At 44.1% G+C, this 22,889-nt stretch overlaps 1 long non-coding RNA gene across 2 annotated transcripts in view; it reads right to left on the bottom strand.

Annotated features, from left to right (window-relative positions):
• The window catches only part of LOC114013567 (uncharacterized), a 49,442-nt gene that overhangs the window by 17,939 nt on the left and 8,614 nt on the right, over positions 1-22,889 (bottom strand). For both annotated transcript variants that reach the window (XR_003556612.2, XR_008748782.1), the window contains exon 3: positions 2,950-3,084. This is a non-coding gene — a long non-coding RNA (uncharacterized LOC114013567). The remainder of the gene's footprint in view (positions 1-2,949; positions 3,085-22,889) is intronic.

Here is a 22,889-nt window from a genome sequence, read left to right on the forward strand (position 1 = left end):
ATTCAAATGAGCTCTAAGACTCCATACGAGCATGGAGCACTGGTCCTTTGTTTGGTTTTGAAATAGCATCATATTTAAGATGCATCTTCAGTTTATAACCCCCAGTAATCCTCATATCCTGGTGTGCCTAGCCAGCAGTCCCTAATTCTGTGTAAACTTTCCACGGTTATCTTTATTATATCACACGTTACTGTTTTCAAGCCATCTCCGTAATCTATCGGCACTGTATTGAATTTTAATCCTATCTTCCGAAGTGTTACTCAGCACATTGGCCAGGAATTTAACTCACAAGTAGCATCAGCTTCTGTTCCCCTCTTGCCACCTGCTTCCCATCACTAACCTTGGTGCACAGCCTGTTCCCGTGCCAGGGACATGCAGTGCAGAATACGCTGATGGTGCCTGTGGTTTTGTTGCAGCATTGTGAGATGTCAAACCTACTCAAGACTATTTTGCCCCATGGAAAACCCCGGACACTTGGTACTACAGAAATGAGCAGAAATTCTGGGCAGAGCTTATTTGCCTCTCAAAAAGTGCAAGAAAATGTTTTCCATTTCTAATAAGCAAGGTTTATTCCTCACTTTGGTCATGGGTTATCACATCCCTACTAGGATACAACAGAAACCAAAGCACTCCATCACCCAGGGGTCTGCAGTTGCTAGACATCTCTGTCGCTGACACTGGCACCTTTTCTGGGCCGAAAGAGCATCAGTTCTGGAGAGCTGTGCAGACACCAACTACAGCACGGTGCCCTGAAAGGAGTCAATTAGCCCAGCTGGTTGTGCTCAGCCTCCCAGTGCTTGGTGGAAGTAAAATGCTTACACGATCCCTCTGCCTACAAGGCCTTGAAATCTTTAGGGGGCTCGGCTTTGCTGCCTGGTTTTCCATTGACAGGCTGATAGAGACATCGCAAATCTCTCCAAAGGCCAGTCACTAGGCTTCTTTCAACATCAAAGGGTGTCAATGTTCACTCTGCCTTGGAGCCTGGGGCAATATAAATCACACATGGATATGTGAACTGAGTGTTTGAGGTTAAATTCTCTCTGTATATACATACATTTCTCCTTGGGTAACTGATATTATTGTATTGTTTCCCCATCCACATTAAATATTTTCTATAAATCTTAATATTCAAATGGAAAACAAAGCTTTATAGGTAAACTTAAAAAAAACCAAAAAAAACTATGAACTTGGGTGTTGTGAGTTAAATACATTGTCATTTTCTTGGAAGAAAAATTAGTAAACTGATGGGGTTTTTGTTGGGCTCCTTCAATGTCCATAGTTACATTCATGTTCTCTTGGACTGAACTGAGCTTCTGGTCACAGGGATGTGGACCACCTTCCCTGGACCATCTCTGGCGTGTTTCTTCCCAAAAGCTTATGACCCCCAGCCGGGCTCATGACTGCCCATGGAGCACCTGCTCCCCGCACTGCTCCTACCTCTGCACAGCACACAGTGTGAGCCAGGCTGCACAGATGCCATCTCCTGGCTCAGGTCATCAGCTGGAGAAGGCAAAATGCCTGGGTGGTGGCTGTTTGGAGAGTCTGATTCACCCTGACTGGCACAGTTGTGGCACCTCTGCAGGGGGTCTGTACCACCTCCAAACAGGAGACAGGACAGCTGGGGCTGTCAGTAAATTACATTGCACAAAGATAGCTCTCATGCCTGCCTAGCCTTCTGCAGACAGGGCCCTGGCAGGAGCTCCTATGTCAGTGCTACATCAGCACATTTGCATGACACCTGCACCACTGCCAACTGGCCCTGCCTGCTCCGAGCAGCAGTTGCAAGCACCTGATGCTGCTGCGGAGAGAATTTGGTCCAGCATCTTGCAGAGTATTCAACAGATCATCCTGTGGGAGACAGTGCCAAGTCCCCAGGGGTTTTGCTGTTCCCGGGAAAGAAATGGCTATTAAATTCAGGCCATTGGCTACTCAACAGATTTGCTCAGCTCCAATCCTCCCTGCATCTCATCTGCACTCTCAGCAGCCGGTTACATCCCCATGGTTCAGCAGAGCAGGGAGCAAAGCAGACGGCAGCTCGGCAGCCTCTGCATCCTCCTGCAGAGCACACAGCTTGCTCTCCCCACCGCGACTGCTGTTCCACAAACCAGAGAGGGACTTTTCCCTTGGGCAGCCACCCAGCCAGCCTCCTCCAAGGCTTTGCACCAAGGAGAAGCGGGAACTGGGAAACTACCTGGTCTTAAACAGTGTGGGTTTAATGAGATTTTTTTTTTATGACCTCTGCAGTAAATTGCCTGTGCTCAGTATTGTGTTGGAATAAGTAACACCTAGCAGAAATTGTAGTGAGGCAGTAATTGCAGAGCAGCTAAGATCCCTGTGCTATCAGGCAGGAATTTTCATTTCATACATTAGTCACAATTTGCTGTCATAGTTGCATATAATCAGTACATCCCTTTGAATGCGAAGAAGGAAAAAGCACAGAAAGCTGCCAAGCACTGGGGAAATGCGTGGAGTTGCTGTGGGTTGTGTGGACCTGCCCATCACTCCTCCAGCCAGCCAGAGGCTGCATTGCTGCTTGAGTCACATACTCTTTAACACAATCTCACGCATTAAGACAGGAAAAATGTGTTTGCCTGACCATTTCTGGCAGGTTTTAGTGAGCATCAGTTGGATTATACACCAGATTTTCCATTACTGCCATTGCCCAAGCTGCAATGACAGCAGATTTCCAACTATGCTAACACAAGTATTTTCTTCTGGAAAGCTGATCCTTGGAAATATGGTCTCCTCAAAGGGATGGATGGGAGCATCTCTCTGCTTTGCTCAGTGATGGCTAAGCACAGGCACTTACAGCATTACAGGTACCTCAGTAACAGTCATTTTTGTTTCATGCTACACTGGATCCCTTCCTTCTCACACCAAAATCCTCCTGGCCCTCAGGACCATGTTTGTATTCTGATTGCTGTCAAATGCACCCAGCAGTTTTCCTACCTTCAGAGCTCTGAGATTTTGGATGCCATTTCCTGAGTTGGTTCTGAGTTTTCCTCCTGCTGCTTCTCATCATTGCAGCCGTCACAGCATGAGTGAGGATGTCACTGTGTGATCTTGGGAAGTCATCAGAGCACCCTGGCAGGAGAGACAGCCACGTCAGGGACAGACATGCAACCTGAAAAGGCCATCACTTCTGTTGTGTGTTGGTGAAACAGCCTGTGCTTTGGCAAGCAGGGGCAGGCTGGTGTCGTTAGACAGAACGCAAGCTAAAAAGTCAGAGCTGATGGTCAGAAAAAATCCTGCATCACCTTATTTAGTGCAGGAGATATTCATCACCTCAATCCTTTAAAGCCAGCAACTACAGCTAGAGAAGAACTATGCTCTGGCACACATGATCTTAATCCTTTTTTGGCACAATAGTGTTAAGAGTCAACGTTTCAGGCTGTAACTACTGGGGGAATTGTGCTTCACCAACAGCCAAAGTATTTACACCATTCTGGTCTGTACTCTTAGATGTTAGATGAGCCCATCACTCTGGTACCTCCACACCTCAGTCCTGTCTCTAGCTTTTCACACAGCAAAAGAGAATGGCTTTCCCTGAGATTTCAAATGTTCTTAAAATGACCATCATGGGATTTTTCATTCATTTGCATCCACTACTGTGAAATCATGAAGGGAAAATCTGTTTCAAATAGCGTTTGACTCTTTCTGGATATTTTTTACAGCACGCAGCCTGCTCGGCTGCGGTCAGGGAATGATTACCTCACAGAAGTTGTACCTTGTCCATTGACTCGCTGGGCCTATCTCACGTCTAGCTTAAAATCTGCATAATGAGAAGAAAGCCATTTTCCTTGCAATCCATTCTCCTGTTCAAAGCTTCTCATGTGCCAGGTTGTTGTTTTTTAATCACACAAAATGGTATATATTAATGAGCTCTGAAGTTACATAAAGATAGATCTAAAGCATAAAACCACTAATATGCCCTGTAGCATTCGGTGCTTTGAACACGGAATGGCATCTGTGTGAGAGTGTGATTGCACACAGCTATGGAAAGCAGTGCCAAAAAATGAGGAAATGCTGAACAAGTGGTGCGAGATTGGAAAAAAACTGGGAACAAAGATATTCAATTTGCATAAAAAGGCCTAGTTCGCTAGCAGCCCAAATTGTGCAACTTTATGTTTTTAAATATTATTTTCCGGTTCTGCTGGCAACATGTAGATTGTCTTTTTTCTGAGAGAAAATTTCCCTCTCCCTCTAGCCCCCTAACAGAAATAAAGGGCAAGCCAGTTCCCAGGTCAGATGTGGCTATTCCAAACAGGACAAGTTTCACAACCGTGGAAAAGTGCAAGGCCTTTTCTTGTCTTTGCGTTCATCCTGAGCAATTTCCTTCTCACTTCCAGATGGTGCCAATTAAGAGTAAGAACCCCTGCCCTAACAGTTGTTAACAAAACAAGCACAATCTGAGACTTCAATGAGTAAAACTAGAGTCACATAATATGCCCAAGAGAAGACAAAATTAAAAGAACGATTGCAGTTGGCAACACTTAGGTTACTGTGCCTTGAAATGGTAAAATGCTAGAGCTTTTTTAACAATTTTAAAAAATTGTAAAATGCTAGATTTTATTTTTAATACTAAGGGCTGCCTTCTACTGCTGAGCTCAGTGGGATTATTTTGAGGCTTAAAGATAAGCGCTTGGATAAAACATTCCAATCAGTGACTGAGGCAGTAAAGCTGAGGCATATGCAATTCATATTAGAAAGTATTTTTCTAATATATCATTGAGTTCATTTTATTAATCGGTAGTTGGTAATTAGTATAGCATCCATGCTTTCAAAAAAAAAAAAAAAAACCAAAAACTATCAGTCCTGGTTAGAAGAGCTCACCATCAAGATGTAACTAAAACCACCAGCTAGAAATAGAAGCTACGTGAACTCAGGCTATAAACCAGATTCACAGGGTTTATGTCATGGGTAGGCAATTAACTATTTTCACAGACTACTTGAGGATGTAATGGATGATCTGCCAGTTGAAAACCTCACATCGAGGATGAGCACCCAGCTAAAGAGCATCCTCTACCACAGCTGTGTGCAACTTTTCTCAATTCACCGATTTCTGAAAATATTCCTATGGATGTTTCTGCTCTTGGGTAGCAAACTTTAAGCTTGCCCTGTTCGTATTAGTTACCTTTTCCTGACTCTGCACAAATAAGTTGGGAACTCTGGGATTTGTGAACCACAGCCTGAAAAAGTGTCATTTTTCTCAACAAAGTTCTGAAGTTGATGGAAGACTTCCTGAAAAAATCCCTGTATCACAAAGGGAGTCCTTCTGACCATACAGTCTATAAATCCAAAGAGACTTGTTGGAAGTGCAGCTGAGAGGAGTTAAACCAAGCAAATGTTGGATAAACTTTTCCTTTAATAATTTATTTTTGTGTTGGGAAAAATACTGCAGTATTTTTATATTTGAAAATGCTTGATTTTTTTGGTACGACTGTATTCAAAGCCTGAACACACACCAGCTGGTAGGATTCTACATCAAAATCCATACCATGCCCATCATAGTATAAGCCTGTTAAAAATGAAGAAGAAATACAAATATTTCAGGCTATTTTTCCATGCTAGTTTACGATATTTGCTTCCTTTCTTCCATGAAACAGCAGTATGGAGCAAGCAGGTTTACCTTGTTTACATCACACAAGATGCATCCAGTCCAAGGATGAAACCTGCTGACCGAGAGGTGGCACTAACGAAACACACTGTACTGTAATAATTAAGCAAGGGGTGGGCATTTTCCTCCCCTGTCTTCAGATCTGATCTGCACAAATGTTGCTGCTCCGAGTACACAACAATAAACAAAACCCAGCTCAAGTTTCTCAGCACACTCTGTACTGTTTGGGCATATGCTGTATCGCACTTGCTCTTTATTAAAGAACCGGCAGTTCCGCTTGCAAAAGGAGCTGTAACCCTGGTGGGCAAACCTCTGAGGTTGCCTCTCCATAACCCAGGAGCACTGTCTTTCTCTTGAGACACCTGTATTCTTCTGTAATTGAGAAGCCTGTGAACGTCTAGGTTCAGACGTTCACTTGGGAATGGGACCACCAGGCACAAATGAGAAACAGTAGCAAGAATCACTTACAGCATGAGCTGATAAAATCCTTCATTTTAATTTTGCATCCAAATGTAAGATGACGCCAGCAGTTTGTAACTCAGCATACACTATAACAGTATCGCCTCCCCTCTGTTGAAGAGATGGACGCGCATGGTGAGGGGCGCAAAGGCTCTGTGGGCAGCCACCTCGTCTGCCAGCTTCATGCAGTACATGCATAGATCATGTACATCTACAGGTACAACTTCACCTCAGGGCAGGGAGAGAGCCATAAGTGGGGTTGCCCTCCATGGTACCATGCCCTGTCACAGCAGTAGAAACATTGCAGTGGATCAGAAGAGGTGAAAACTAGCGAATGACATGAGAGACTACAGAAGTGATGTGGGGCAGACCAAAGGTCCAGCTAGCTCAGTGATTTCAGAGGTCCAACAGCAAGTAGGGGAAAAGAGCAGGTATCATAGGTGAGTATTTTGTGGCACACTCTCACAGAGGCTTCCTGAACAGGGATGCAAGCAGATCATCAAGTGTAACACCCACCGATTTCCAGCTGGAGTCTCCTCCTTAAACCTCCTGTTCTCCCCACCCTGAAACCACCAAGCTTATCATGTGGCTTGGGCAGCAAAGCAGACGTGCTCCCAGACTGTCCTTCAGAGAACAAGCCTCTGCCATGGCATTAGAAGATCCAGGGTAAAACCTTAAAACGCAAAACTCCCTTTGAGGGACATGTAGCTCCTCATAAGTCCTCATTGCCAAGGAGTTTTCTGAGAAATTCATAAAGGCCATGCCAGTTCTGACAGTCAACTTCTGCTTCCCAAACTGAAAGAAGATAAAACCGGGTATTTCTCAGTATCCCTTACAGTTTGTGCAGCCTTCCAGGTCCTTCATTGCTAGTGTATTTGCTTTGTCATTTATCACCAAGGTGAGACAAGACACACGAGAGATTCAGCAGGTCACAAAGGAGCAAACAGAAAGGAGAAGCTGTTGCCATTCATGCTGAGAGCCTTAAGATGGGGGGGGTGGGTGCGGGGGGTGGGTGCTGTGGGAGTTTGTGTGCATCTGGACAGAGGGACCGAGAGACCCTTTGGTGATCTGTTGTCACAAAGGTCCGCATTACTGCTGAGATGTCAGGCGAGTGGTCATGCCACAGATGTGCTAAAGCCACTGTAAGTTTCTCCACAGTTGCTGCTAACCAGCACCAGTGCAGAGCCAGCTGCTGTGGATGGCTGAACACAGGGATGGGTTTCCTACAGAAAGTCCAGGAAGGCAGGTAGGAAAGATCCTTTGGTTTAGGAGGAAACCCTGGTGTTTTGTCCAGATGCAAGGAGTCAATTTAGAAAGCAGATTAATACTGTGCACAGGGGTTCTGAGCCAGCAAGCTGAGCTGTGCTTCGTACTGCAATCAAAAAAATTAGTAGCAGCAAAAGGTTACATCATCGAAGTCTTAATCCAGAGATACACATAGTAAAAAATGTGGCACATGGTTAAATGCTTTGCTAGGTCAGAGACCTAATTTGCTCCCTGTCAGTAGGGCTGCTCTCTATCATGGATGTTGTTGGGGCTAATTAGACTCTGCTCCTGGCCACTGCAAGAGCAAAACGCAAGGCATGAATCCTCTGGCACTTCTAAGTGCTGTCAGTGCTTTGCAGATAACAATAAATAATAACAACCTTTGTGTTTGAGGTCTGTGCTCGGGGTGGTTTCAGGGGTGATCAGATGTGGCAGGGAGCTTTCCAAGCCAACCAGGACAGCCCTAGCCCAGTGCAAAAGATGCCCCAGATACAAATATGGATGTAGAGTTATTTTGGGACACTTTTTTACCTCCCCTCCACCTCCGTTTTCTAAGTATTCGTGTGGATCGTGTCTCCCCAGTTTTGCACTTTAGATGCTAAACTGTCTCTTTGTTGGGTCTGATTTTAGGCTTGCAAAGTACGTTTGCTATTGCATCACTAATTTGCATGCACAATTAACTTGCACGCACCTGTATCATGGGTGATGGTCATTAAGGTGCTCTCCTGTTCCTGGATACACCTACTCATTGCAGCTGGCTTGCCAACTTGCAAAGAAGAGACCACCTTGCACCAGTCCACATGTGCAGTGCCTGTTTCCGCTTCCCTCGTGAGCATGCAGAAGCACCACTGCCACACAGACAACATTAATAACGTCAAAATGTTCGCTGCACACGCAAATTTGACACATCATTAAGCATATATTTCGTGCATGAAATTCTACAATTGCTTTCCCAACAACAAGCTCCTTCAGCACGGCGACCACTTTATTCTCAGAGATCCAGGTTAATTTCTGAACCCAGCTGAAACATCTTCTATTCGATCACATAATAAGGAAGCTTCATTTGCCTAAGTTACTACAATCACGTACTAAACACCAACAACATCTGGTTATTAACAAGTGAAGTTTGTTTGCTTGTCTGCCTTCCCTCCAGCCTTCTGAAGCTGTTTGCAGCCCGGCAGTGCTACGTCCCCCGGCCGAGGGGCCGGCAGGCATGGTGAGAACACTAGATGGCACTTTGCGGCAAGGAAGGTTAAGAGCTTATGCAACTAAACGAAGACCTCATTTATTGCCCTCATTTACAGGGCGAGACTTTTTGCTCACCGTGTCTTTGCTACCTCGTTGGTCCTAATTCAGTGTTTCGTCCACGGAGAAAAATCTGATCGGTTCCCAGACAAATTCTCGCCTTTACTAAAGGATAAATCTTTGGTGACGTGATTATTTCATGATGAGCTCTAGCCTATATTAATATATCAAACTACTTTGTGTTTTGCTTCAAGTTGGAGCATATGCAAGGAGCATCTGTATGATAATGGCTAGGCCAGATACTCCAAAAGCTGTAAATCTTCCAATTAAAAGATAAAAACGGACCCAGAAATGACCTTGTTGCCATTTACCAAACTGCAGCATCAGATAATGAGGGTGCTGCTTCAGGTTTATAGATTCCCCCTGCCTCTTATACCAGGCTGTGTCTGTTACTTCTCAGATTATTTCAAAGGGCCAGATGTTGTCCTCAGTTTGTGCCTGAAACTTGCTGGCCCAAGGGGAGCTGAGCAATGCCGCGTTACTCACAGCCACACAGCGACAGAGCAGAGAGAAAATGGTCCAGCCTGGCGCAACGGACTCCTTGAAACAGTGACAGGGAGACATGCAGGTGCTTCAGACTCTCCTCTGGGTTGACTGAGGACAAGGAGCTGCCTTTTTCCCTGCTGACACCTGGAGCTGGTACGAGGGCCAGCATTCATGTGAATGTGGCTCCTATTATTTATCCCTGAGGCTACACTGGAATAGTAACCCACAGCCAGCCTCAGCCTGCCTTGCAGAGCAGGTATGTGAACATGGGTCTGGAGCATCCTTCTCCTCTCCTGGAAGCTGAGGTTTCACCCCACCCCCTCCCCAGTCTGGCCTCCAGGCAGCACCCAGCCCAGCCAGTGCCCTGCACGCAGGGCAGGAAAGCAGGCTGAGGCCATGGTAAACAACTTGCTGCTTATCTATGTCGGTGCAAGGGTAAATGGCCACCGATTACATGGTAAACATGATGTGTAGAAGGCTTAAGGCTGCCCTCAAGACACATTGAGAAGCTGCTGGTGCCCACCCTCCCTGCATGCGGGCCCCTCTGCAGAGAGCTCAGGCCCCACAGCATCTGCCTGGGGATGCCTGTGTGGGCTGTGGTGCCACACCAACGGCAGGGCATTGCTTCCAGGGCAGTCAAGGCAGAGCTGGAGAGCACCAGCCCTGCGCCCAGAGGAGCAGAAAGGCTGTGTCCCACTGGGCTGCGTACAAACAGCCACGCTGCCAGCCTTCTTGAGCTGATGCCCTTCCTCACCTTTTCCTCCAGACATCTCCCAGTTAACATCCAGGGTAAATCTCCCACTAGTGCTACTTAACCTGTTCCAGAAACCTTTTTCATTCCTTTTATAGCCATTATTCCTTCATTCTTTTGATAAGGCATCCAACCTGGCTGGCTGTCAACTATTGCTACTGTCTTAGAGGAGCAGCGCTCCTGCCCAGCCTGATCTTTTCCAAGGTCTTTCTTAGCTACTTTCAAAACAGACAACACCCTTCCCACCTTTTGTAGTTTTATCTCTCTCTTTCAAATAAAAGATTTTGACATTTTTGAAGTAATCACCTGGCTTGTTTTTTTGCCCTCTCATCCTTTCCTAGCTCCTCACCAAGGGCAGAGTTTCATTGCTTGCAAGTTTTTCTTCTCCCTTTCTCCATCAGATCACTCTACCAGGTCCTCTTTTTTCCCCTAGACATCAGTCAAGAAAGCAACTTGCTTTCTCCCAGAATTTCAGCTGTGAAGTTTCTGAATTAGCCAAGCTGTTAGAAGAGCTGGTCACACATCTGCACACGCTCCCCTTATTCTAGAAAGAGCTGGACAATTCTCAAAAACAATTCCAGTTTCTGGTGCTACCACAAATATTGTCCTCCCCTAATTTAGTAGTTTGAATTCACATTATTCTCTCTGCTTTAATATAATTTCCCAGTTCCTCAGACAAATTCCAGGCAAATTCAAGAAGACTTGTGTCTAAGGACTGAATAGTCATCTTGAAATTGTACCCCAGCCCTACAGCTGTGGCTAAACAGCACCAGTAACTACCAGCATGCCGCTGCTGGCCTCCAGTGTTGGCACTGGCTTCATCAGCAGTGGCAGAGACAACGAAACAGAGACAGACGATAACAGAAAGGTGCTGGACTGGAGCCTGGATGGGGTCACACATCAGCGGCACCAGTCCAGCATGAGACCAGCCTGGCTAACCGGCTGGGGAGGATGAAGGAAACCTCCCGCTCTCAGCCCTCCCCGGGAAGCCAGACGCAGGGGCTGGAGGATGGCTGCTCCAGGGGCTCCTTGCTGCTGTTGCTGACGCCTAACGCTCACCACCCCCCACACAACACCCATGCAGGGCCTCATCCAGTACAGTCTCTGCTTAAAAAAACCCTCCAAACCAACCAACCAACCAACAGATCATAGCATATTCTTCCATTCTTTCTCATCACAGACTGTAGCCCTATTAACCTAATAAAGACACTTCAATCTCTTTTCAGTTCAGGAGAATTCTCCCCATTGTTTCCAAAGAAATCTCTCTGGATGTACTGCCAAGAGTGTGCGCTTGCTGTCGCGTTCCAAGTTGCTTTGAAATAACAAAGAATTATCCTTACAATTAAGATCAGGCTGTACAATTTAGATACGTGCCTTAAAAGAGTTATTATTCTCTGCCAGAGATGTATTGTTCTTCCCCATTTAATTTTATTTACTTTTTTAGTGGATGCAACAGTTACGCTGTCATTTATCAGAGAAGAAGGAAGCAGCAGCTGCAGAGCTGTGTATATAAAATAAACACAATGTGGATGAAGCTATCAGAAGCTCAGATTTCAAGGAGGAGAGGGGGAGGATTGCTTTTAATAAGATCTCATGTCAGTAAAGTGAGATGGAATGGCAGGGTCTTACCCTATTAAAAATAAGAGTGGGAACAACTTCTTTTATTTAATGGAACAGCAGTGTTAGCTGTGTGCGTACAGACAGAGGGCTTAATTTAAAAAGTAAAAGGCAATTTGGTCATTCATGTTCAGACTTTGGGCACTCTGCAAAGCATGCCAAACGGACTCATTTCTTTTTAACCCTTTGGCTGCAAGACCTGTACAGCATGGAAAAGGCAAAGCCAGGGTGTATTTATCCTGTTGAACAGGACTTTTCTTCTCCCTCAAGGTGCTGTGCAGGCAGCTGGCCGATCCCGGGAAAGGCAGGTGGGAGGCAGGCGTCGTGCTCCCAGCTCTGATGCTGCTTTGTTCTGTTAGCTTGGGTGAATCGTTTCGCTTGCCATCAGTACAAACACAGATGCTGATGCTATCAATGGCTGCGACTTGTTTGTTTATTCCTCTGTATTAAGACAGTGACTAGGAACCCCCCCAAGCATGAGAGCACCCGGACCAGAGGGCTGTAGGAGAGCCAGCTGCAGTTGTATTCTCCAACGCAACATCACATGCCGGGACATGACTCTGCCCCACCCCTCGCACACGCACACAGTGCTGGGGAGCAGGAGCTTGCCAGGATGCCTGAAGTGCTCTGAGGATGTACAGGCACAGTGACAGGTCTGTCCTAAGCCCAGCAGGGGCAAATGCAGACTGGGGCTTGGTGGCCCGGCCCCCCCAGCCCCGTGTTAAGGGGAACAGTGGCTCTGGGGCGTCTGCCTGGGCAGTTGCACCTCCTGCCTGAGTGCACCTCAGGCTGTGCATCAGAACCAAGGGGCACAGGGAGCCGGGCCAGCCAAGCACGAAATCAGGTTGGATGAAAATCCTTATCACAGGTGTTTTATAATAAAGCCGAAACCATTTTGTAATAGAGCTAGATTCACCCACAGGTGAGAACAGTAATAACACACATGCTTCTGCGGTATATCACTGTCTGCTCAAGCAGCACACCTCACTCAAGATGGACCTGTACAAGCCCCTGGATGACTCTGAAACAAGCAACCACAGCTATATTTTCTCAAACATGTGCATACACACACGCACAGTTCTATTGCAGGCATTATTTCAGTAATAGCATAATTGTGCAAAATATGTAAGTATTTTCTGTAATTGTATAATCAACATGTAATTATATAGAGTAGAAAATATAAACATATATTAAACAGGTGAATGCATTTATTATCCCAATACAAATTTCAGTGGTAGCTGAAATCGCACCAGTCTGTACATGCGTGTGTAATAGAGGATTGGAATTAAATATGTTGCATCGTATAAATACCTGGTACAGCTAAGGCCACCTTTGGACTAAAACTAAGAGATCACAGTGACAACACGTATAAAGGCACCAGGAGACCGCAGAAGCGCATCAGCATTAGAGGCTTGCTGCTGGTTTGAGGGATCTCTCTCTCGCTCACTCCACTCTGCTGAAACATGAATAGCCGTAACAAAAGGAAATATTTAGAGCTGCTGTTGTGCAGCTACACCTGCACGGTGAGCCCTCCTCGTGCACTGAGTTTGGTGACCACAAAATCTGACACTAGAGATTATGAAATCATGGTCTAGACCTCTTTGGCCCAACAAACTGACCTGATAAAAAGTATAGAAATTTTGAAGGAAAACATGCTTAGATCTTTGACCTCCTTTTACTCCTGCTTCTCCTGACATCAGCTGTAGTCGGCCCCTGGAGGCAAAATTAGGCCTCTAGGGTTTTATGTCTCATCTAGAAGAGCCATATTCCAGAAAAACAAACCCATTAGCCCAGGCATCTTCCAAAAGAAATATTTTATCATATGGAATGGCTCAGGGATTGAGCCTTCAACGAGGGCTGTGCTTCGATCACAGATGGGATCTTGGGAACTGCACTAAATCACAGATGGTATATTTCTTCCTATAATTCACAAAATGGGCTATTTCCACTGCTTGCTGGGTGTTTTTTTTTCCCTTCTCTGATTTTTATATTTCGCACATGGCAATTGTAAACATGGATACAATTTTTTAAAAGGGCCCTTGAAAACATTTTCTTTTAATGGTGCATGTAATCTTTTCCTGTTCAGTAAATCTAACACCAAAACGTCACTTCTTTTCAGAAATTAAAACATACTTAATTTTAATAGGATTGCATTTATGTTTTATATGCTTTGCTTATTTATCTTCTGTGTCATTTCTGTTTTCTTGGATAAGCTTGACATTCCCTTGTTATCTCTTGAAATAGTGCATCAGCCATGAGCTACTGCCTAGACTGAGACATGGCAGCTTCTGCTGCTGCCCACTCATGGGCACGGGCAACCGGTGGGATCATGCACTTGTACTCCTTACAGTTTGTGTTACCTCAATTCTAAACCATGGCCAGCTGAAGACAGCAGTGTAGCCCAAATTAACCCCATCTGACTGGCCCTTGAATGGGGCAATGTATTTAGGCACCCTGTAAAATCCCTATGCAGTCAGGGGAAGAGGATGGAAGGAGGGAAGGGGGAGAAGGAGAGAAAGGAGCACCCCCTGGCACATCACATTCTTTGGAGAAGCCTCTCTCTCTGTTGTCTATGTAAGGAGCCTAAGGCAGGCAGGTACTTCACTAAAGTTGGGGAAAGGAAAGGAATTTGGATGTCCTCCAAACAACTTAAGTCTTAAAACAACAGATGGAAACAGAGAGATACGAGGGTCCACGAACAGACAATGAGATTGTGGTATGAGTTTGCATAATACACGCCTGGCTCTGCACATCAGTGCATCTCCTCTTTCTAGCTGCTAAGTGACAGCAAAAAAAAGCCAAAATTACATCTAATACTTTCCTGAAATTGCTTCATTGCTTTTCCATGTAAAGTGCCGCTATAGCTGGCACAGAGTTTTTATTTGTTTGCTGGTAGGAGAGGAAGGACAGCCTATACAATATGAATAATAGAAAAGGCAGCTATGAGCAAATCTCTCCATTCAGCCACAATCCAAAAAGATTTAGAGCTCCACATGTTGATATCAGTATGGTAACAACTGGGCTCCTACCATCATCATGCTGCGATCCAACCTCTGGGGATCCTCTTCTATATCCATTTAACTTTTCCACCTCATTTGCTATCACAAGATGCTCAAACGCTGTTGTCATTTTGTTTCTGTTTTGTATTTACTGATGTTATCAAATATTACACTTAACTGGAGGGTAATCTAGACAGCATTCCATGCCCTCTTCAATACAGAGATGCTCAAAACACTTGTGTGTCAGCCCCAGAGCCAAACAGCAAATCAAACGAAGACTCCATGCAAAGCAACGGTAATCTTTCCACTGGGCTTTGCATGAGCCTTTTGACGGCTACTCCTAATTCACATGAAATCAGGATTTAATAATCCTTTGGCACTGATTAAGAGGTCGGTATTGTGATGACACTGAATCACACTCAGACTGAGTAGGTGTTTCCCATCTAGAAAGTTAGGCTTTCAGTGTCTTGTGCCAATCTTCTTGAGCCTCAGGAAATGCCCACGGTGATTCCCCCGGGGTCACAGACCATGATTTTGACCCACCTAAGAGCAGCTCCAAATCCCACCACCAATGCTTGCACCTCAGACGTGATCACACCTATTAGTGCATTCTAATTATACAAAATGCACAACCTCACTTCAAATCCTTGACAACATATGTCTCTCACATGTCCACCACTTTTTTGATGTGCATCTAACACAAGGTCGCAGAGGGAGAGCAAGCCACGTTTGCTACCCCAGATCACGCAGCACTCGCCCATACAAACTCACAGCATGACAAAAAGCCTGATAACATGGTCCCCCCATACTAGATCAGAGCAAAGGCCCAGTGTCCCATCTTTGATCAGGCCAGTGCTGCTGGTCAGGTAAGTCAACAGCCTGCTCATTAGATGGTCTACTTTCTGTCAATCAGAAGTTAGAGACTTCTTGGCTTAGTGGCAGCTTCTGGACCACTATGTTTCAGAGCCAGTAAAGTACCTTCCCTCCACTCATTCTGCTCCTCATTTAACATATTTCTGTGGCCTCTACATTTTTCCAAAGCCTCCCATGGCTTGCTCCCCTAGGTAAATATGCACAGTATTAAATAATATTTATTTGTGAGAGGGGTTTTTCTGGACTTTTGTTGTATCCTGCCAATGTGTCCTCTTCCAAGTCTCCCTCATGTAGAAGTGGTGACATAGGCAACTGGTTTGGAACTTTCTGGCTAGCAGTGTGAGAAAAGCCAGGGAAGTGGCCTGGCATCTATATTTTTCACACATCTAGGACACTAAGTAGCCAGTGAAAAGGGTAGTCTTCTGACTGCATCTCTACAATCTTCCCCCGAGGGAGCTCCGCAACTGGAATGGCTACTCCTCTCAGACTTTAACGCTTATACACTCTCTCCCATACTGCCCAACTATTCAGCCTTTACGAGGGTGAAGCGGATATGAGCCTAAATATTTAGATGCAGTGAGTTTGTAGTCATGCCACACACAATTTAGTGAGTAACTGATGCAAGGCAAAAAGATGGCAGAGCTCTGTGATCTAACAGCTGTGCAAACAGGCTAGAGAATTTAAAATTCAGGAAGCTGTATCTCCAGGAAAGCATTTAAGAAAAAAAAAATTCCCTAGTGCCACATCTGGTGGCATCAAATTGTCATTATGACATGGTATTTAAGATGATTTAATGGGTTTATTGCCGAGTAAGAACCTTGGAGTTTGCTTAAACTGCTGTGCATTAAAAGGATGTAACTCTTTAAATGATATTCTGACAAAGTACTGCCTAAACAGTTCATTATCTTTAAGGAACACACACATATGTACATCAGCATGTGTGTATATGGAAATAAATAGATCAATAGACAGAAAGATGAATAGAACTGCACATCTACATGCACATGTATTTAACAATACACTACAGCAGACTCACATGTATTGTGAGAGCTATCTTTTGGAAAAATTCATTCACTCCCCTTTCTGCCTCTCTCTTCTACACCTCACACGTCCATACAGCAGGCAAGATTTCTGTCCACCTTAATTACTTCTCACTCAGGGCACTGAATCAATGGGTGGTTTTGAAACAAAGGATTCAGCTACTAAAAACAGCCTGGGAAAGTGCCTGGGAAAGGTCACTGATTATAGATGACTTCTAAGAAAAGTGTCCAGCAAAAGAAAAGGTGTCTCTTTTCTTGCTGAATATTTTTAATGTGACTTAGTGTTTCTCTCACCTTTAGTTCCCAGAACAGTTCTCATTTCCTCTGAATGTTCTGACTTCTTATCTCAGGTCTTTTCAGCTTGTTGATTTTAAATTCAATCTGGTTAATTCAAATTCAAGGCACGCTGCTCCTGAAGTCTTTCACCGTCTTCTGATTCCACAGAATGGGACTGTTAATGGTATGGGGTTTTGTCAGTAAGGAACGGTGCAAACTTCCTTTTACACTTATGCCTTTCATACTAGATTGACAGGACACATGGCAAGCCAGTCAGACCATCTTGCTTTGGGTGTCTTAACTCAGGTGCTTCTCTCTCCCCTGACTGCATACAGAAGGGAGGTTTCCAACCGAAGGTGCTCTGATGTGCACCTTGGATAGATGCCTTAAGTGAACAATAAGGGCTGCCACCTGCAAAACCGTGTATCGTGTGACGGAGCAGATTTTATCCAATCAGACAAATTCCCGAACAATTCCATCAAGTCACCATGAGCCTTTCTATCATCTACAGCAATTTTCCACCATCAGTGCATTTGCCTTTTACCATGCAAATAAACTGTCAAAGCATAGTCTGCCTCTGCTAGTCAGCGCTGTGTGCATGTAACACAAAAGTAAAAAAGGCAGTTTTTTTCTGTTCCAGACTGAATTGGCTGTTCTGATACCAGAAGTGACCTAGACAGAGTAGCATGGAGCTTCACGCATCCCAAGTGAGCCATCAGACCTCTGCAGTGACGTGCCTACACTGGCTAGCTCTTACTGATAGTCTGCCCTGCAACACTTTGCTCCCTGTTTACATCCCTGACTTTAATTTCTATGTATCTACAACAAATTACATTTATTTTTCATTTATTTTTTCCCTAGGAAAATCCAGCTTTTACAAAGCAGGAAGGAAGATGGAGTTTGTTTCTTCTGAAAGCAGCTCAGCTTCATTTTAGAATTGGAAGGGGTCTTCAACAGCCAAAGGGTCAGTTTTTCTCTCTCTCTCTTTTTTTTTTTCCCTCCAGTAAGGGCTTGATAGTGAATAATTGGAAGAGGGGGGGAAAAATCACCCTAGGTTGTATATTGCCACTTCCTCTTGCATTGCAGTTAATGCAAACCTTTGATTAGCCTGCTGAAGAGACCACACATTCAATAATTTGAAGCAAAAGGTTAATGGTGTTATTACAACTATTATCCCTTTTAAAATCATTATCCTCTTGTTTTTTATGTCTATATTACCTTCACCTTTCCATGAACCCACTTTACCAGCTGTTTCCCTCTGTCATAAAGTTTGCTGAACATCATCCTAGGAATAGGATAAATGCCATGTTTTATCAATCAAGCCTAAGGGAATTCTCAGCTTCTCATAACCCAAACTGTAAAGGGAGATTATTACAAAGTTTCTATTTTGATTTTTAAATTGGCCATGAGTGAAATATACACTTAATGTCAAGGTGCAAAATGTTGCAATTATGACACCATTTTTCTTGGGAAGTTTTACAGACTAGCAAAGTATGAAAACTGAAGACTTACAAGAGACTGACCAATTATAATTAATTTAAAATTGGTTATTTATTAAAAGGACAAACAGTCCAAAGCAAAAATGCACAGAATGACCAAAACAAAGATTAAGAAAATGTGCTACATTGAGGTGATAACCAGCCCCATTTCTAAAGCATCTTCCCAACTTAGGAACCTAAATCCTACTGACTTTCAGGAAGCCTTATGCTCCTATCCTTCATGCTGGAGAATGCGAATGATCTTCCTAAAATTTCAGAATAATATTGACCTCAAAATCCATGGCAGTGCCTGAGACATATCTGAAAATGCTCCTTTCTTTCCAGAGACACTAAGAGGACTCAGACTGCCTAATTTCAGACACCTCAGGTAAGTTGCTCCATCAACATTTGAGCTAAATCTTTATTCTTTCTAAGTTAACTTTCCGGTGCAGTTGTTTTACAGTTGGCATCTTCTACAATCCATTTCTGTGTTTCTCAGCTCCTGCAGATGCCAATAGCCAGTGTCTTCATCAGTTAAACACCAAGACCAAGATCTAGCACTGGGCCCAGAAGACCTTGTCTACACGGAAGAAATTTCCAGTGAACTTGGTGAAGTAAAAAAAAATCAGGTGTGGAGGAAATTAAAGGCCTTAAAACAACCAAATTTATTAAGTGTTCAGATTTCATTATGCCAAATAAAAATACCATATTCTTCCCGGAATTTGAAAAGAATCTGTTAATGATAATGCCTTTACATGAAAATACATTATTTCCAGAACGGCAACAGTGCAGCACTTAGTGAGCTTTTAGTAAAATAAACGAAGTGCTCTGTGATTGCTTCCTTTGAACATGGAAAAATACAGGTAGTGCATACTAATGTTTTCCAACAATAGTGTCTATCAGGGAAAAGCTGTGATCTGTACAGATATTTAAGCAGAACAAAATGCAGGCGCTGCCTATACTGTTTTTATAATCATGGATGCACAGGAGAAGTCAGTGCCTGTATAACTTAGAGCATTGGTGGCAGCAGAAGCGAGATGCTTTCTTTTTCTCTATTTTAAATTCTGAACATTTTGCTACCAACTTCTGAGTGGTAATTCAAGAAGAAAAAAGGGGGAAATCTGCCACATGAAAGATGTAATAAGAAGCACATTCCCACCACAAAAGTCCTATGATTGACATGGTCTTGTCATTATCATTGAAAATAATCTTCTGGTGTGTTATAATGACAAGAGGATGTGTAATGTTATTCTGATACAAGGAAGGACTGTGTACATTCATTGATCCAAAGAATTCTAATTCACCCCATACAGGAAGATAAGAATCACAACAGCAGGCAGTTAAAAAGTCCATCTAGCCCTGTATCCTGGCTCTGACAATGCCTAATACTTCATATTTCAGAAGAAAGTGGCAAAATTGCTGCTTCATTGTGCACACTTCTAAAAATGAACAGTATGAATACTAAGTGTGTTCTTATCGCCCATGCTTTTCACAGCTAGATGACCGTTATTGGCTTTCACAACAACAGTTACGGGGGCAAGTGAGTTTTATGTGTGTTCTCTTTTTCTTTTATGCATATATATTTATGCATATACATATACATGCATGTCTGTAACACACAGATAATACACAGGCATGCAATAACTGAAACGACAGAAAGTCCTAACATTTTCTTACATTTAAGAATAATTTCTCTACTTTATTTTAAAAGGAAATACAGGCTTAACCAGCTATTACCAGCCCAGCTTTTTCATTTTTGGTTTAATCACAACTTGAACTGGTTACCAACAAATTTCTCCAATAAATGTCTAAATATCTTTAAATGTGGTTCATCCAGCAATGGTTTTAAAAAGCCGCCAGTTTAAACAGAGATTCCCAGTTTTGGAAAAATTGGTCTCATGATATAAGGCATAAAAGATTCAACATCTTCAGCTTCACAGCAAAGGAAAGGTTTGGGAGGGTGATGACTCTTGATAGATAACTAGAAAAAGTCAGTAATGGGAATGATTCAACCTCACGCAAAGCAGAAAAACCTACTGTTCAGAAACTTAACAATTTCTACCCTGAATTAAGACACAATTCCCTTGAAACAAGATGAATAAAAAACCAGAGGTGACCGGAAAGAATATCAGGGTTGCCATGTCCTTTATGACAAGATTCAGTACCTTTCTAGGACGCATGCTCTGATCCAGCATTTGTGAGAATCTTTGCTTGTACACACACGAAGAGCGAGGAGGATATGACTCAATATGTCCTGGTCTCCCCAGGGCCTATGAAATTATTCGAGAGAGACTCAGATTCACTTCCCATAATGGGACACACTCATAAAAGGTGCAGCTCTACCCTAAAACAGTAATTATAATCATATTTCATGCCTTGCAGCATCAGCTGGTTACCCATAAATGTAAGAGGACTTTTTCCCCCCTAGATATTTCAGTCAGCTTCCATCGCCAGCGGTGCTCTACCTCCCTCCAAAGCACTGGAGGCACGAGCTCTATGTCCTCTCTGGGACACCAAGAATATCTTTATTGACCTGATGACATGCCTTGCTTACAGGTCCGAGGTTATTCTGGTCACCAGAATTTATTTAAAGGTTGTTAAGGAGCTGAGTTGTTTTGAGGTATGCATGATTTTCTGCCACCTTCTGCCATCCAGGGCTGATTTCTTGATGGGAACATGTGGGGAGACCCTGCCTCCACACACCTTACCAGTGACAGTGCCCTGCTTTCACTTGTTCCCTTCCTGTGCCAGGCACCGCAATTGTACGATGACTGAAATACTGGCTTGGACTTTAAGTCTGAGTAAAGGCACGCAAGGAAAACCTAGTAGCTTGTGATATGGGGTTAGCTTGGCTAGATGGACTTAACTTTTGGCAGTCACTATGGAACTCCAGACCTCAGTGTTATGAAGAAAGAGGTTCCATGTCATGGAACAATTTTGGCTGCTCCAGGCATAGCAGGTGAATTCTGAATGCATTTGTACAACTTCCCTAAAGTCATCCTTTCTCTTGTAACATCCAACAACCTGACATAGAGCATAAGCACCTCATGCCACATATCTTTTTAAGGACAGAATCATACTGCGTCTATATTGCAAATCACGCTAAAAGAGCAGTAAAAGCCAAACACCACTGGTTTAAGGTAAAGCGCGCATTCCCATCAGCAGAGCTCGACTGCAATCCCAGGCTGCTTCCTGTCCTGATGATCACGCGTGCTGTCTCAGGCTGCTGACTCCACTTTACGTCCATTGTAGCTCTTACTCTACATTCCCTTTTGGCATAAAGCATTCCATTATCTCCATTTTCTGCTGAAGTAATATCTTTCCTAAGCCTGGGCAACAACAGCAGCCATCAGAAATGGTGTTGTGAAAATAAATGCTTCACATGGAACACCACTACATCTGCTAATTGCTGTGTTGCTGGACCATGCTGAGAGCTGTACACAGTCACCAAGGTGGCTGCTTCAACCAGATGCTGTCCAGCAAACAGCCCGCTTGGAACTATCTTTACAAAGATATCGGAGATGCCATCTGTGTTTTCTCAGAGATATGATCCCACGTCATTGCTTGGTGTGAACTGGTAAGGCTGCAGTCACCACAAGGCACACATTCCTGTTTACAGGAATGCTCTACCAAACGATGAGTTCAGATCCAGGCATGCACTTCCCTCCAGTGTGAGGTTTTCTGGTATGAGATTCGAGTTCATCTCAAGTTCAAACTTTTTCAGATTAAATTTTTTAAAAGGCACTTTATAAAACCCTCAAAACCCGCAAATTACAGCCCCTAGTAGCAACCAGCTAAAGCAGGACATAACTAAGAAGGCAAATGACTGTCAATTCCTCTTTGCCTTTCTGGCTATTCCTTCCCTTGAGCTGGAACACCAAACCACGACCCACACATGAATAATGCAGCTGCTGTTTCAGAGCTGATTCAACAAGAAAAAAATCTGTATTCTCCCTGTGTCAGGTATTTATAGGAATAATTCTGACCACCCTGCTTTGAAGTCAGAGTCACTGAAATGCAGACAGGTACCCGTTACAATTGAGGAAGCTCTTCCTCCAGAGGAGCACCTCCAGAAGGCCACTCTAATTGTGCAGGTGCCACTAACCCTGATAAATCTTTCTGTCCTCAGGGGACAACAGGATGAAGGGATGTTCTAACCACATCCATCCTCCTCTACTCATGCTTCTCGCAAAGCCTGTAGTAGTTGTAAACATCCAAAGCTACCCTGGAGCAGTCCTCTGCTGCCCAAGTGAGTGCTGGATTTAGGTCACTGTTAGGTAAGGGAACTAGCTGCAACAGATCCTGCGATCTGATTCACTATATTAATATTAAGCAAACAACAGATCACTCAAGTGTTTTCTTTACCAGTGCACGAAACAACATGATGTCCCATCCTGCATTGGGATACAATCCCAGTGCGTTGGGCTAGAAACTGGTATGGGGACCCTTGCCCTGTGGGCAGGCTTGCTGCTGCCACCTCATGAGACTGTTCATCTGGAGGCGAGGGGGAAGGTCCTGGCACTGTGCTGCCATGGAAAGTGGAAAGGATCCCTTGCAGTTTGCACCACGATCTTTGCTTCTACCCTAACCTCTTGACCCAGGGATGAGACACACCCTTCCCACACCTTGGAAGGTAAGGATAGAGTAGGAGGCAGCTGTATACATGAAGCACTCAGTGCTTGAGCCTTGAACAGCTCGGTTCTCAGCCATCAACCTAATGCA

The sequence above is a fragment of the Falco peregrinus genome, chromosome 1 (genome assembly GCF_023634155.1).
Source record: "Falco peregrinus isolate bFalPer1 chromosome 1, bFalPer1.pri, whole genome shotgun sequence".
In the NCBI taxonomy this organism is placed as follows: Eukaryota; Metazoa; Chordata; class Aves; order Falconiformes; family Falconidae; genus Falco; species Falco peregrinus.